We start from the raw sequence: 15982 nt of genomic DNA, 5'->3' as shown, positions 1-15982 counted from the left end.
GAGCACCATGTGGAAGCAACCTTAGTCTATTGCAGCAGACTTCAGTTGGAGCCTTGTGTCATCTTGAAGAAAAATAAGCACAAGCAGGGCTTTTTTTTGTAGAAAAGGCCCAGCAGAAACTCATTTGCATATTAGGCCATACCCCCTGACATCACCGGAAGTGATGTTGCCCGTTCAGTAGGTTACTTTCCACATATTGACACAGAACAGTACAATGGAGCTGGAGCTTTGGCCAAGCCAGCTGGAACTGTGTTCCTGTGCGTTCCTGCTAAAAAAGAAAAGCCCTGAACATAAGCTTTTGCAGACTGCAGACACTTGTGCTTCAGATGCAGTGTGTGGCTCCTTGGATGTTCCCAAAGAGTTTATGGTGGAATAAAATCTTGTTCATTCTTTTTTGCTCCCTCCACACTTCTACCCCTTACAAGCAGGTAACGCCTTAGTTAATGTGATCAGGCTGTGTGCAAGGGAAGCTGTCCTCAAACTCTTCCAGGGCCAGTAATTAAAGGATTATTGGCATTACCCTGTTGGTAGAGATATTGAGTCCTCGGCTTTAAGCTGAATGTGCCCACTGATTTCTTTTCAGCTGTACTCCGAATTAAGCACTGTGCCATTCACGGTTGTTCTGCTGCACAATGGACGCTTTTGTCTTTCCAAAGTTTTGTGATACCTCAATCCACCCCCACTTCAAGCCACGCATGCAACATTCTCCAGGTACTACTTATAAGCAAGTAAAGGAGAAACACACAAATCAACACTGGAATCTGAGAAGTCAGTGAGCCAATTGCACAGCAATAATTGCAGCTAAGTTAAGGCTTATTGCTGCCACACATAGAGCCTCAATGGGTCAGGCCAAGATTCATCTAGCTCAGCCTGCTGTTTCCACCAGCCAGGTTGTCTTGGAAAGCCCATATGCATAACATAAAGATGACACCCCTCCCCTGCCCTTACCATTTGGCATTCAAGGGCAGATGGCCTCTGAACATGGCATTTCCCTCTTCCTTTCATGGTGATCTACTCACCAGGAGTGTGCTGAACTCTTTTTAGAAATATCTAAGCAAGTGGCTGTTGCCGTATTTTTGCAGCAACAAATTCCATTTTGCACAATGCAGGTCCAGGCCATCAGCAGTTTTCCTCTAGGTACATAAAAGCAGGGGTGGAATTCTAGCAGGAGCACCTTTGCATATTAGGCCACACACCCCGATGTAGCCAATCCTCCAAGAGCTTACCAAAAAAGAGCCTTGTAAACTCTTGGAGGATTGGCTGCATCAGGGATGTGTGGATTAATATGCAAAGGAGTTCCTGCTCGAATTCCACCCCTGCAAAAAAGAATCAGTGCTCTGGATTGGATACAATCATTTTCTTCTGCTCATAAAATGATTAATATTATTTATTAAATATATAGACCGCCCTTCCCAGAAGGGTTCAGGGTGGTGCACAACAGGTTAAAATAAACAGAATAATTCAATATCAGTTTAAAATAAAATCAACTGGACTTGGCAATGGCATAAAATTGAACTTTGCTCCCTCCCTTGAGCAGATCAAGGACTGGCCACGGAGGAAGCCATGATGAGAGCCAGGGCCAGTGCAGCCCAGTAGGCCAGGTAGGTGGCTGCCTAGGGCACCACCTAGCCAGAAGGGCATCCCACCCCCACCCCGCCCCGCTGCCCCTTCCCTGCCACGCTTGCCCTTGCCACTGCCTGCCAGGAGTGCTGCAGCCTGTGGGCTGGCGGCAGCAGAGAAGGGGCACCAGGGTCAGTGGTGAGGGAAGGCAGACTCTGAGGAGTGTAAATGCCATCCCACTGTTCTTGCCTTCCCAGGTCTGTGTTTCCAGTGGAAGCACGGATCCAGGAAGGCAAGAGCAGCAGATAATGCCCTGCAACTGCTGCACTTGACCTCACTGCCACAGGGGTGGGAGAAGAAGAAGAATTGCAGATTTATACCCCGCCCTTCTCTCTGAATCAGAGACTCAGAGCGGCTTACAGTTTCCTATATCTTCTCCCCCCACAACAGACACCCTGTGAGGTGGGTGGGGCTGAGAGGGCTCTCACAGCAGCTGCCCTTTCAAGGACAACCTCTGCCATAGCTATGGCTGACCCAAGGCCATTCCAGCAGGTGCAAGTGGAGGAGTGGGAAATCAAACCCGGTTCTCCCAGATAAGAGTCCGCACACTTAACCACTACACCAAACTGGCTCTCCAGAGGGGGACAGGGGCCTAAGGGGCCAGAAACCCTGGTGCTGGGCCCCACAGTGTGGGCCATTGCTGTCCTCAACTGTAAGCCTGGCTGAACATCTCTGTCTTACATGCCCTGAGGAACTGAGCAAGGTTCCGCAAGGTGTGGATGTCACCAGGTAGAGAGTTCCACCAAAATGGAGTCAGGGCCTAAAAGGTCCCAGCTCGAGCTGAGGACAGCCGGATTCCTTTTGGGCCAGGGACCACCAGCAGCTTTTGATTGTCTGAACACAAGGCTCTTTGGGGGACATACCAGGAGAGGTGGTCCTGCAGGTATGCTGGTCCCAGACCGTTAAGGGCCTTAAAGGTTAGAACCAAAACCTTGAAGCGCATCCAGTGCTCAACTTGCAGCTAGTGTAGCTGGCAAAGCACAGGTTGAATATGTACTGACATTGAGGTACCTGTAAGTAACCTCGCCTGTCGCCACTGTGTTCCAAACAAGCTGTAGTTTCTGAGTCAGATTCAAGGATAGCCCTATGTAGAATGAGTTGCAGTAATCCAACCTTGAGGTGACCATTGCATGGATCACTGTGGCAACATCAGGGCTAGAGAGAAAGGGGGCTAGTTGCCTGATCTGGCACAATTGGAAAACTGCCAGTCTGGCAACATTCACTACCTGGGCCTTAATAGATTAGGCAGAAGGTAGCTAATTAAAATGTTTTGAGAAAATCTATCAGCTTTTGAGAAAGAGTTCTACCTGAAACAAGTTTTATAACGATTGCCCATCCAGGTGATGGTGACTTCTTCTTGGAGTCCTCACAGATAGCCTCATATGAATTTTTGTGGAGGAATTATTTTCCCGTGGACTTTGTGATTAGCTGCCTTGGAGGACTTCCATTATAGTTGTATTTTGCATTTGCCTTCCATTGTTGATGTTGAGTTTGTCTGTTATTTATTGATGGTTATTGAAGGGCTTTTTTGTAGAAAAAGCTCAGCAGGAACTCATTTGCATATTAGGTCACACCCCCTGATGCCAAGCCAGCTGGAACTCCGTTTCTGTGTGTTCCTGCTCAAAAAAAGCCCTGGTTATAATACTTTTTACTTTGTGTATGACTTTAATATTATGCTGTGTGGATGACTTCTATCTTGTACTTCATTATACTAAACCATTATCATTTGCTTTGAACATATGAACATATGTAGCTGCCTTATACTGAATCAGACCTTTGGTCCATCAAAGTCAGTATTGTCTTCTCAGACTAGCAGCGGCTCTCCAGGGTCTCAAGCTGAGTTTTTTCACACATATTTGCCTGGACCCTTTTTTGGAGATGCCAGGGATTGAACCTGGGACCTTCTGCTTCCCAAGCAGATGCTCTACTACTGAGCCACCATCCCTCCCCCCAATAGATGGGGCGGGAGGAGTGAGGGAGAGATGGAAAGAAAGCAACTTTAACTTTAAATGCATTCTCTCCACACCTCCAGTTGACTTGGCTTGGCAAAGTGATTTAAAGAGAGAAATCCCTTCTCCAAGCTGGCCAATGAGGCAGTGGGAGCTTCAAGAGCCGCACAATATGTGTGAAGGAGCTACATGTGGCTCCTGAGCCACAGTTTGGCCGCCTCTGGATTAGAACTTATCTGCAAACCACAGAAATCAGTCCCCCTGGAGAAAATAGCTGCTCTGGAGGGTAGACTCTATGTGAACATATATGAAGCTGCCTTATACTGAATCAGACCCTTGGTCCATCAAAGTCAGTATTGTCTACTCAGACTGGCAGCGGCTCTCCAGGGTCTCAAGCTGAGATTTTTCACACCAATTTGCCTGGACCCTTTTTTGGAGATGCCAGGGATTGAACCTGGGACCTTCTGCTTACCAAGCAGATGCTCTACCACTGAACTACCGTCCCTCCCTTGAGTGTACTGCTCACAGTGTTGTGAACAGGATGCGTTTGAGGCAATTTGTTGATTTTTATAATTTTTATTGGTTTTAACAACAAAAAGATAAAGCAGTACAAAAGATACAAAAAAGAGGGACAGGGACATTTACAGAATGGGAAAAGCAGAAACAGAAAAAAGTACAAATATATCAATTATAATTCTACCTCCAAATAGACTACCCAGATCATTCTACCTGCAAGTATAAAGATCTCCATATATTTTACCATCCTTTCTTTCATTACAATTTTTTTTTATAAACTAATACTAGCAATATGAATCTAAACAATTCTTCTTGAACACAAATAGGTATATAAAGTTATATACCAATTAAATCAGCACCAATTTTACCTGATTTAAGTTAACCCTATTATAAGCACAAATGAAATCATTGGTTTAACAAAATCCTTATTAAAATAATCCCATAGAAATCATATCTTTATCTTTAACAAATTACAAAAAAAAAAATACAACTTAATATTTTGTCTATCTCAGTCTGAACAGTTTCTCCAAAGAGGCATGTTAGACACAAATCTACCAGATTACAAAGCAATTGTACTATCTACCTTTTCAGCAATTAATCCAAATCTTACATCGCTATGAGCATTTTCACCAATTGAACATACTAAGAATAAATCTGCTATATATAAAAAAAGAAAAAATGTGTTGTCTGCACTCTTTAGCATTTATCCAAATTAACTATATATAAAAAAGTTTTAACAGCTCCCTTCCTTCTTTAGGATCTCCGTGTTCTTTTAAAATCACATATCTATTCATAATTAATTGCATATTTGTTTACCGCCAAAAAAGAAAGAAAAATCAAATTTCAGGAGTCCTTCTTCCCAAAATGTAAACACTTTTAGATTTAAATGCGACCCAAACATCACACTTTGCCTTTTAAAATCGCATGCCACTTCTTAGTGAAAGTTCCATATTCAGCCATTCACAAGAATGAGAAAAGTTCAAAATCCTTCTTCCTGAAAGCTTTCCACATCTTAATTTGCCAGTCGGGATGTACCTTTTCTTAGTGTAGCCCCGTCGACAATAAGAGGAAGACTTCAGCGCCATATTTCCCTCTCCACATGACTTCACTGAGTCTTAATTTCCGGTCTTGTTTTACTGCTGCGACATAGGGATCCATCTTAGTTTTCTTTTGTTGGTTTCGGAGCGTTACATTTTCCCTTTCCATTTTCACAGATGTCGGCAGAATCTCTTTAGCACTCAACTCTTGTAGATTTTCAATTTCGCTAGCTTTCAGTATAAGAATACCCATTTGCTCTTTAATAAACTGCATTAATAAGCCAAGATCCTGTCTCAGAGGAGTGATATTGTATAAAAAATCTTTTTTATAAGACGTTTTGCTAGGCAGTGCCATTTTTCTTTGACAGCAAACTCAGTCTCTTAATCCAAGTTGAAAAGTAGCTTCAGGGTCCTGTTAAATCCACATTCCACAACAGCTCCAGCTGAGATTTCAAATGTTATCATTTCAAATACAGACAGGCGACAGAGACAGATCTCTAAAAGTATCTCCTTTATGTTCAGATCATATTGCAGCCTAATGATAGTCTCTTTTACATATGTCCAATAATAATCCGGGTCGGTTTTAGTATTTGTATTCAATCCAATTTAAATAGTTAACGATACTTAAGATTGCTCGCAGACTTTTTGAGGCCTCACTTCTCTTCCTTTGAGCTAGCCTCTTGTTGGAGAGCCAGTTTGGTGTAGTGGTTAAGTGTGCGGACTCTTATCTAGGAGAACCGGGTTTGATTCTCCACTCCTCCACTTGCACCTGCTAGCATGGCCTTGGGTCAGCCACAGCTCTGGCAGAGGTTGTCCTTGAAAGGGCAGCTGCTGAGAGAGCCCTCTCCAGCCCCACCCACCTCACAGTGTGTCTGTTGTGGAGGAGGAAGGTAAAGGAGATTGTGAGCCGCTCTGAGACTCTTCAGAGTGGAGGGCAGGATATAAATTCAATATCTTCTTTTTCCCCTTCTTCTTATCGAAAACGACCCATTAGCCAGTGGTATTGAAAAGTCACTTACTTGTCAAGTAGAATTGCCACATTAGGAGTAGAAAGATGCTACATCAAAGGTGTACTGAGAAAAACGAAAGAAAGAGAGCAGTCGGGCATTCATCTTTTTCTGCTGGTACACCAACTTTCATGGCTGCGGAGCCTCGGAACATGCAGAAGGCACAGGGGCAGCCACCGCTGAACCGCTAGCTCTCTGCAAAAGTCCTATGCTGAAGAAAACCCCCCTTCAGGGCCTTTCTATGGGGGCATCACTTCTGTGACACCCCTCCAACAGCCAGAATCAGAGGCACTGCAGGAGGACAATCTGCGGATACCTCTGAAGGCAAGATGACGGAGCCCGGAAGTCCTGAGGCAATTTGTTGAACCACACAAGGTACACCCATCCCACCCTAGAGCCACATTGTCTGTGTCTGGGTCCAAGCCAAGCCCTGTACCAGGGACGCTGCACAGAGATACTTTGGTTTCAAAGCAAGCTCTTTGGTTTTGAAGGCAAAAAACCATAGAGTTTTGCCCCAAACCCAAAGGTTGCATAAGACATCTCACCCATTCCCAGAATGCCCTCCAAATCTCCCTGCCACAATGGCAAGGGGACCTGGCAAACCTAAGTGGGATGTGTTGATGTCATTTTAAGGGCAAACCTGGAAGTGATGTCATGCTGTTCTTTTTATTTATTTATTTATTTTTAACATTAGCTGCCTTTCTACCTTACAGAACTCAAGACAGCTTACAATGTTGTTTAAAAACATAAAATAGCAGGCCTTGAATCCTTTCTGAGGGTTCTCCCTCCTCCTCCCCACCTACCTTGTCCATTGAATAGTAGGCATACTTGCATAACAATCCCTGTATTAGGAGAGCGGGCAGCCAGCCAGCCACCAGGAGCTTTGTCACGCCCCCAGCAGCCCTCATTAATCCTTGCACCATCCTTTCTCCACTTCTTATGTGATTTTGGGTGGCGGATGGCTTGCTGACCTTTTGATTGTGGGGGGGGGGGGGGCGGGGAAGGCGCGGCAACCAAGGAGAGCTCCAGGGAGCAAGGCCTGCTTGGGATCTCTGGTTCTTTAGCCAGCCCGAGAAGGCCTCGCTTGCCTGGGGCTCTCCCTTGTGTCGGGTTGCTTTTGGCTGGTGGGGGCGTGGCATATGCTAATGAGTTATGATAATGAGCTCCACCACCTATTTTTCTACAAAACGACCCCTGTAAAATAGAATGTATTAAATACATTAAAAATTAAAATCACAATTTAGAACTAAATTAGAACCAGTTAATTTAGAACCAGCAAATTAATCAAATGCAATTCTACGTAGAAGCATCTTCAATTGCCTCCTGAAGTTTGGATATAAAGGTGCCAGGCACACTTCTCTGAGAAGATCTTTCCATAATTGTGGGGCTACCATTAGAAAGGTCCTCTCTTGTGTACCCACCAGATGAGGTTATTTGATTACTGGGACAGTCAGGAGGTATTCCACATTACATGCAAAGACTTTTGTGGGGTTGGCTCTAACAATTTTTTCTGTTGATGAAAAAGGAAAGAGGGGTTCTCCTTGATCTCTCCCCCTAGGCTGAAGATCATGGGGTCTGCATGGATCAAAACCATGTGGGATGGGAGTTGAAGTAAGAAAGGGAACTGAGTGAGATGGAATGAAAAAAACTGGTTACAACCTACAGTCTTTTCAGGTCAAGATCAATTCATTTATTTATTTCAATATATTTTTAAAAAAGCTTAGCAACCTAAATTCAGTAAATGCACCATAATAGAAGTAAAATAGCCAAAAATAAACTAATAACTAATTCACAAAACCACCCAACACAATCAAAGCAACAAAAGTTGACAGAGCCCAAAACATGGCATCCAAAGAGCACCATTTGTCAAAAATCATCCAACAGATGCCTGCTGAAATAAAACCACTGTGGACATGTGGACTTCAACCACGGAGGGTGCATTATGTGCCTCCTCAGGTAATTTTTTCCATAGGATGGGGTCAGTCACCCAAAAAGCTATCACTCTTCTTACTGAAGCCAAACAAACCTCCAGAGAGAAGAATTACCCACCCCCCAGAATAACCGTATGGGTTGTGCAGATTTATATATATACGGAGAGACAGTCCTTCAAGTGTGAGGGCTGTAGCTTAATGGTAGGGCATCTGCTTGGCACACAGAAGGTGCCCAATTCAATTCCCAACATCTCCAGTAAAAAGAATCAGGGACTATGTTATGTGAAGGACCTCTGCCTGAGACCCTGGAGAGCCAATACCACCAGGGTAGACAACGCAGACCTTGAAAAGCCATTGGTCTGACTCAGTAGGACAAACCTTCATGTGTGAGGGTCCATGGAGGAAATTCATGGCAGATCGAAATGCAAATAGGTTTCTGTTTCTCCTTCACAGCATGCTAAGAAACTTTACACTTTTGAATGTCTGCCTGTCTGCTGCAATAAAAGGCACCAGAGACCTTGCTAGAAAAAAAAGATGGCCACCATATGTTTATATATATTGTGTAAACCTCTTGTTTTTAAGTTTGGTGAGCTTAGTTGCTTTGCATTCATTTCCTGTTCTCAGGCCATCTGTGAAATGCTGATAAGATCTTTAGAGCTGCTGGACTTCCTCTTCTGGGCTCCAACATCTGGTTTCAAGATGGCCACCAAAGTTCGTAGCAGGAGCCGGCTTTGGGTGTGACCTGCACAAGGAGGCAAACCCCCAAATCGTAGCAACTGGTTTGTATGTCACAATCAGAAAAGCTGGAACGTGACAGTGGAGAGGAGTACTTTGGGAGGAGGATGGGCATCTTTCCTGCTGTGTGATTAGCAGAAATTCAGCAGCTGGGTCTTTGTAGGACAAGGGGCATGGAGACTGGAAATGCTTCACCTCTGGACGTTCTGCCCATTCTGCAAGCATGAAAGACACCAGAACCCTCTCTGAAGGCTCTGGTCATCTATCTTTTGTATTTCTGATTTGTTCAAGTCATGTGAAAAAACATGGCACAAGTGTTATATAATTAGTTATAGAGACATCTGTCAGTCACAATATTGATTCCAAGGACAATAGGGACCATGTGGCTGATCAAGAAGCTACCAACCTTAAGATGAGACATGGAGTTCTTCCAGAAATATAGCTTACCTCCAGAGAATAGGGATTGGTTCCATTGGATAAAATGGCAGCTTCAGAGGGCAGACTGCAGAAGACCACAGAATCTAGGAGAAACAGAAGCCGTAGAGCTCTATTCTAAATCTTCCCTTTCCCCCCAAACCACCCCCAAATCTCCATGAATTTTCCAAGATGGAACTGGCAACCCTACCTGAGAGATACAATTGGTTTAACCATAGCATTTTGGGGAAATGCTAGAGAGTCACATGACGTGATGATGCCACCTTCAAGTCACACTGAAAATGAAGTCATTATATCGAGGATGTTGATTGCACCTCCCACATTTCACCAATCATTTTCATCCTGCCACCCAGCAGATTGACAGTGGGGTGGGGGTGGAGGTCTCTTGATTCCATTAGGCAGTTGGCAATGGCATTATCAGATATGCAGTAGGTGTTTTTTTGCTCGAGTGTAAAGAAGAGTTGCCAGTATTCACGGTTCACTGGTGAGCCCATTGAGAAGTGGGTATGTTTGTAATCTACTGTATGGCCAAGCTCAAAATTTCAGGCTTCAGAAAACGTTCAAACATGCAAAAAGAGCCATAGAATGGAAGGTAGCCAGCTCTGTCTAATGTGTGATGGAAAGAATGCTTTGCTTCCTGTTTCCAGAATCACTTCTTTTTCTCTTGTTGGGGTATGCAGCTCAATCTGTGTTTTCTGCTTAAATATTAAGGGATTTCACAAATTATCTCATGCTTTTTTGTGAGTTTTCAAATTATCCCCTAAATAAACAACAGTGGTTCTGGCAGACCTGTCCCCCCCCCCCAGGGCAAATAATTCCCTCCTAGAGCTGTTTTGAGTCTGGAAAATGGTCTGAAGCCCCTCCTCCCAGTGTGATCCTCATCCATATTGGGTCCTTGAGGTACCTGGGTAATTAATTCCCTGCAGCTGCCTTACAAGTCCCATCAGGGGAAACCAGATCCAAGTTTAAAAAAAGTAATGTCTAGCTTCACCCTTTAAATTAAGAACCAAAAAGAAATATTTAAAAATATTTTAAAACTGGCAACGTTTCCAGATTGAGCAAGAAACTGTAACATGCATTGTGAATGATTTTGGCAGGCTTTGTGTATGAAATCTTTATAAGCAGTCAACCATCCACTGCAGATGACTACTACCTGCCTGTTATCTATCAAGTGCTATCAGATAAGAAAATCCCATTACATGTAAATCACAAAATTCTGTCAAATAAGTAGTACTGCCTCATATCAACTACTGTCAAGTGATCCACGAAGGCACATGAAGTTTTTAAGAAGACAACTCTGACTAGAAGTGGGACAAGTCACTGGCTCAAGATCACTCTCAAGTTGCATTTTCGTCTTTGTGTGTTTGGGGAAGGGGAGATACAAGGAAGAGATGAACAGCTGAGTCCAGTAGCACCTTAGAGTGTGACTTTATTTTCAGGGTATATAAAATTTCAAGCTCCCTTTATCAGACATGAGTAGGATTGGAGAAATGGATCTTTTTATCCCAGTCAGAAGGTGGGAGGGGTGTTATAATGAATGGTTGTAAACGATGCAAAGGCACAGTGCATATTGTAGTGCAAGTTTTTTTGCGAAGCTGATGGATTTCCATTCTGTGTGGCTGAATGTGATGCCTTCCATCATGAAGGCCGTTTCAGAGGGCAGCCATGTTGGTCTACAGTAGAACAGTCAGATTTGAGTCCATGAGCACCTTAGAGACCAAGACTGAAGAGGACCCTGTATCTTTGTGCCACAGAAAGAAATTTGAGAAGGACGGTTTTATGAATACAGATGGAAGAGGAAGGGATTATCTGCTCTGTGTACCTTCCTTCCCTCAGATGTAGCCTGATGAGGCAGTAAACCAAGGGTGTTGAACATGTGGCCCATGGGCCACATCTGACCCACACAGGGCTCAAATTCACCCCCAAGCAACTTCATTCTTCTGCTTCCTTTCCCAGGGCTGCTACTGCAGCCACACCATAGTTTACTTTCCCCCCAGCTCCTTCAGTGGCTCTTTGCTTCCTGCTACTTGCCTCCCTCTCATATACACAAACACACACAGGCACACAGAGAGCTCTGTGGCTGCTTCCTAAAGACAAGTCCTCTCCCTCTCTCACACACAAATAGAAACAGCGCTTCTGCTTCCTTCTCCGGGGCTGTTCCTCCTCTTTCAGGGAGAAAGGGTGGGAGAAAAAAGAGCCCCATGGCAGCTTCAAGACCAACATTTTATTCCCAGTATAAGCTTTTGTGTGCAAGCACACTTCTTCTTGGGAGGGAGGGAGGGTGGATGGATGGATGGATTCTTCTGATAAGCACAATGTACACTGAGGAAATTATTTTGGCTTATTCTGAAAGTTTTTTTTTAAGTTTGCATTTCTCTATTCATATCTGGACTTATTTTCTTTTACAAAGACCCTGATTAGAAATTAGAACACCTGGATTGTTCCTTTTATCTTGGTGAGTGAAGTTATTTCAGATGCCAAATTATAATAAGATATCATGGTATTGGGGTGGGGAGGAGCCTGCAAAACCAGGGGATCCCCCACCTGGACTTGGGGGCAGACAAGCCTAGTTTGATGAAGGAAAGGACCCCAAATGGATATAATGTCATACACTTCATTCTCCAAAGCAGCCATTTCCTCTAAGGAAACTAGCTGATCAGTAAAACTTTTACATTGCATGAGAGGCCGATGGCTGCTCCTGGATGTTCTCCCAATCATGGGTAGCACCGGCGGAAGCAGCCAGGCCAGCCTCCCCCTTCACTTAAAGAGTCCACTGACCAGCTGGTCAGTGGGGTCTTTAAATCATGTGGGAAGGGCAGTGGCTGCTCCTGCAGCTCCTCCCATGCAATCTGAATCACTGGAAGAGGCATCCTTCAAAGCCACCCCTGCCCCTGCCAACTATTCAAATCACATAGGAAGAGCAGCAGGAGCAGCTGCTGCCCTTCCTGCATGATTTAAAGAGCCTTTAAATGGAGGGGGAGGCCGGCCGGCAGTTTCTAGCAGTGATCCCCATGATCGGGAGAGCGCCTAGGAACAGGTGCTGGCCTCCCGGGTGATTTAAAGGCCCTGCCGATCAGCTGATCAGCAGGTCCTTTTCTGGGTGCAGGAAGGGCAGCAATGCTCCTTGGTGCCCCAGAGGGAGGGGGCAGCCCCCACCCTTTCAGCCTAGGGTGCCAGCAAAGCCTGGCACCAGCCCTGCTTGCAGACACAAAGCTGCACATAGAGTTGTCAGGTCTGACTCAGGAAATATATGGAAACATCGGGGGTGGAGCCAGGAGCGAAGTTGTGACAAGGATGACTGAACTTTGAAGGGAGTTCTGGCAATCACATTTAAAGGGACTGCACTCCTTTTAAATGCCTTCCCTTCACTTCCCTGGAAATAATGGAGAATAAAGGCACCTTCTTTTGGGGCTCATAGAATCAGATCCCCTAGTCCAATCATTTTGAAATTTGGGAGGTTTTTTTGAGGAGAGGCATCAGATGCTATGCTGAAAATTTGGTGCCTCTGCCTCAAAAAATAGTCCCCTCAGAGCCCCAGACACCCACAGATCGATTCTCCATTATACCCTATGGAGACCAGTCTCCATAGGGTATCATGGAGTGCCAAGTGGACATTCAACCCTCCCCCATTTCTGATAACCCTGAAGTGGAGGAGTGCCTGCAACCCAGGGGATCCCCTGTCCCCAACTGAAGATTGGCAATCCTAGCTATACCCACAAATCTCCAGGAATTTTCCAACTTGGAGATGGCAATCCTAAATGGGAACAGATCTCTGTAGCTGGGAGATCTGTTGTTATTCCAGGAGATCTCCAGGCCACAGCTAGAGTATGGCAACCCTAGTAGGAGAGAAGGAAGCAGGAAAAGGTGGAGGGGGATATGGGGCTTTCAGGAAGGGAAAAGAGGAAATAGAGGAGGAGGGGGAAATTGAGATACCTCCTGCAAGTCCTTATGAGTTCCCACTTGTGTTTTGTTAATACTTATACTTTTGTTTCAGTTCTGTTTTCAGATTTCTGGTTGGTTCCAGATTCCCACCCTCCAAATCTTACAGTCTATAGGCTATCCATCATTTTGATTGTATTTACTTACTTCACTTAATCTGCCTTAAATCCCAATGAGAAAGGTGGATTATAAACAATGTTCCCTCTAAAATGAGTTAGTGTGAACTAGCTCACAGTTCTTAAGCCTTTGGCTCACACATTTTTGTCTTAGATCAGGAAAAATGGCTCCAGAGCAAACTAATTTCTGCAGTAGCTCAAAACTTTAATGTCAGTAGCTCACAAAATGGAATTTTTGCTCACAAGGCTCTTCAGTTTAGAGGGATTATTGATTATAAATAATGTAAAATAAAAATAATGCCCAATTCAACAAAGAAAACCAACAGCTACCATGAAGGAACATTCATTAAATGTCCTTTTGAAAAACTCAGCTTTGCAACACTGAAAGAGAAGGAACACTTTCTGGGAAAGGCATCAGACAGACGGGACGACTCCTTCACAGTACATGTGCTTGGAATGACACTGTGTAAAACAGAAGCAGCCTCCACGCAGATGGGTTTCATTATGCATACAAGCATCAGCCCATGTTCTTCTGAGCTTCCCACCTGAATGGCCCAGACACAATACATTTGACACCAGTGTACTGTGTAGCATAAAGCCAGAGGGTAGGGATGAGAGAGAATTAGCTGCCAGGTGGCAATGTGAATCATCTTCTGGCCTCCATAGAATCACTGCAATCTCACTCAAGGAGGGGGACTTCCCTTTGGGCCTCTCCCAGGTGCATATGTAAATCATCAAGAGAGCCAATGGTTTGTTTGCCTTGACTCTCCTAGAAACTCCTAGTTTCTGATTCTGCAGCAAAGGTACAGTCAAGACAATACAGAGGGAAGGTTCCAGGACGGGGGTGGGGGTGGGAGTTTGGGTTTTCCTTCTAATGTGTGATGGATTTCACTTATTGAACTGATTCCGTTTCCCCCCCCTTAATACATCATTTCCCAAAGAACGTGGAGGTGATGATGCTCCCTCTGGAGTCCTGTGCAGACATTACGTTCACGCAAACTGGAAGCTTGACAACCTCACATCTCAGGATGCACAGTCCCCATGATACACCCAATAAGCCCTATTGCCATATCTGTAAATTGGGCAGCACATGGATTATCCATGCATGTGCTGCCTCTGTGCACTAGGTTCTGGATTGCATGCATGGAAGCAATGTATACATGGAAAGGCCAATCACTGGCCAATTATCACAATACAGCAATGACCTGCATTGCTGGGATCATGCACTCCAGATACATGAGGTTAGTGTGGGGTTGCTAGTTCTGAGTTGGAAAATACCTCGAGATTTGGGGAGTAGAGCCTGAGGAAGGCAGACTTTGGGGAGGGGAGGGACTTCAATGGGGTATAATGCCATAAGAGTTCACCTTCCAAAGTGGCCATTTTCTCCAGGTGAATTGATCTATGTCACCTGAAGATAGGTAAAAAATCCTTTCTGAAACCTTTGCATCCCTCCTCGATGTCCAATGCATCCCTCCTCGATGAAGAAGTGGTCTCACTGAAGCATGAAGAATACACTGGCTATCCACATTGAGGGTCTTCCAGGATGTCTACACATGATTTGGAATATGTTTGAGGACATTTCAAAGCATTGCACTAGCACTTCGTCTATGTAAAACTTTCCTCAAAACGTTCATGTGTATTGTGAAGCTATTGTGAAATTGTTGTGGTCTAGAAGACCTTTCATTCATAAATTATTGAGATTATATGAATTGTAAATGAATTGTAGCTTTAACTTGTATTAGTAATTTTTTCACAGATATTTCCCACTAACTACCTAGATGTTGGCAACATTAACTGCAAATTAAGCCTGTGACCAAACCAGGAAGTCTACTAACTAGGTGCGATCTCACTCACAAAAGTCTCCTCCTTCCTGCCCCATCTTCCATGCTTTTTGTTCACACAGGTCTCATGATTTCCAGAATAGCTATGTGATGGGATCAAAGAAGAAGCCTCCTCCCTTTCACATCAGTGGAAAAGCTGGCAGGACCTAATACAATGATTTGTGCTTAGCTTGCTGCTAACTCCACCTTTGAGCAGAACATAATATAAATGGAATCCTGGGCTTGGTAGGATAATCATACAATCACAACTGTGCTCACTAGTCATCAATCATGCAGGAATGAAGAAGAAGATGATGATATTGGATTTATATCCCGCCCTATACTCTGAATATCAGAGTCTCAGAGTGATCATAATCTCCTTTACCTCCCCCACCCCACAACAGACACCCTGTGAGGTAGGTGGGGCTGAGAGAGCTCTTACAGCAGTTGCCCTTTCAAGGACAACTCCTATGAGAGCTATTGCTGACCCAAGGCTATTCCAGCAGCTGCAAGTGGAAGAGCGAGGAATTCTCCCAGTAGAAATGCGGACCAGTCTTAAAGCATACATTCAAGGCTCTTCACAATTTCCTTGACCCACACCCTGCAGAAATCAAATACAATCACAAGAACTGGTTCTTCATCTGATGGAATCTTTTTGAAGGTCATGCATTACTATATGGTTTGAGCATGTGCAGTCCTTATCTGTTCCTCCTTATCACTGTTATCTTCACAACAAGCCTGTGGAAAAGACCAATATTGTTTTTATTTAATAGATGAGGAACTGAAGTCAAGATCATCCAGAAGATCCGTGACAAAGCAGGGAATCGCCTCCATTCTCTTATATATAAAACTTCATCTCTCCCTCTCTTGGCTACCT

This window comes from Heteronotia binoei, chromosome 14, assembly GCF_032191835.1.
Source record: "Heteronotia binoei isolate CCM8104 ecotype False Entrance Well chromosome 14, APGP_CSIRO_Hbin_v1, whole genome shotgun sequence".
Lineage (NCBI taxonomy): Eukaryota > Metazoa > Chordata > Lepidosauria > Squamata > Gekkonidae > Heteronotia > Heteronotia binoei.
The sequence above is the reverse complement of the archived record's forward strand: the minus strand, read 5'-3'. Positions refer to the sequence as shown.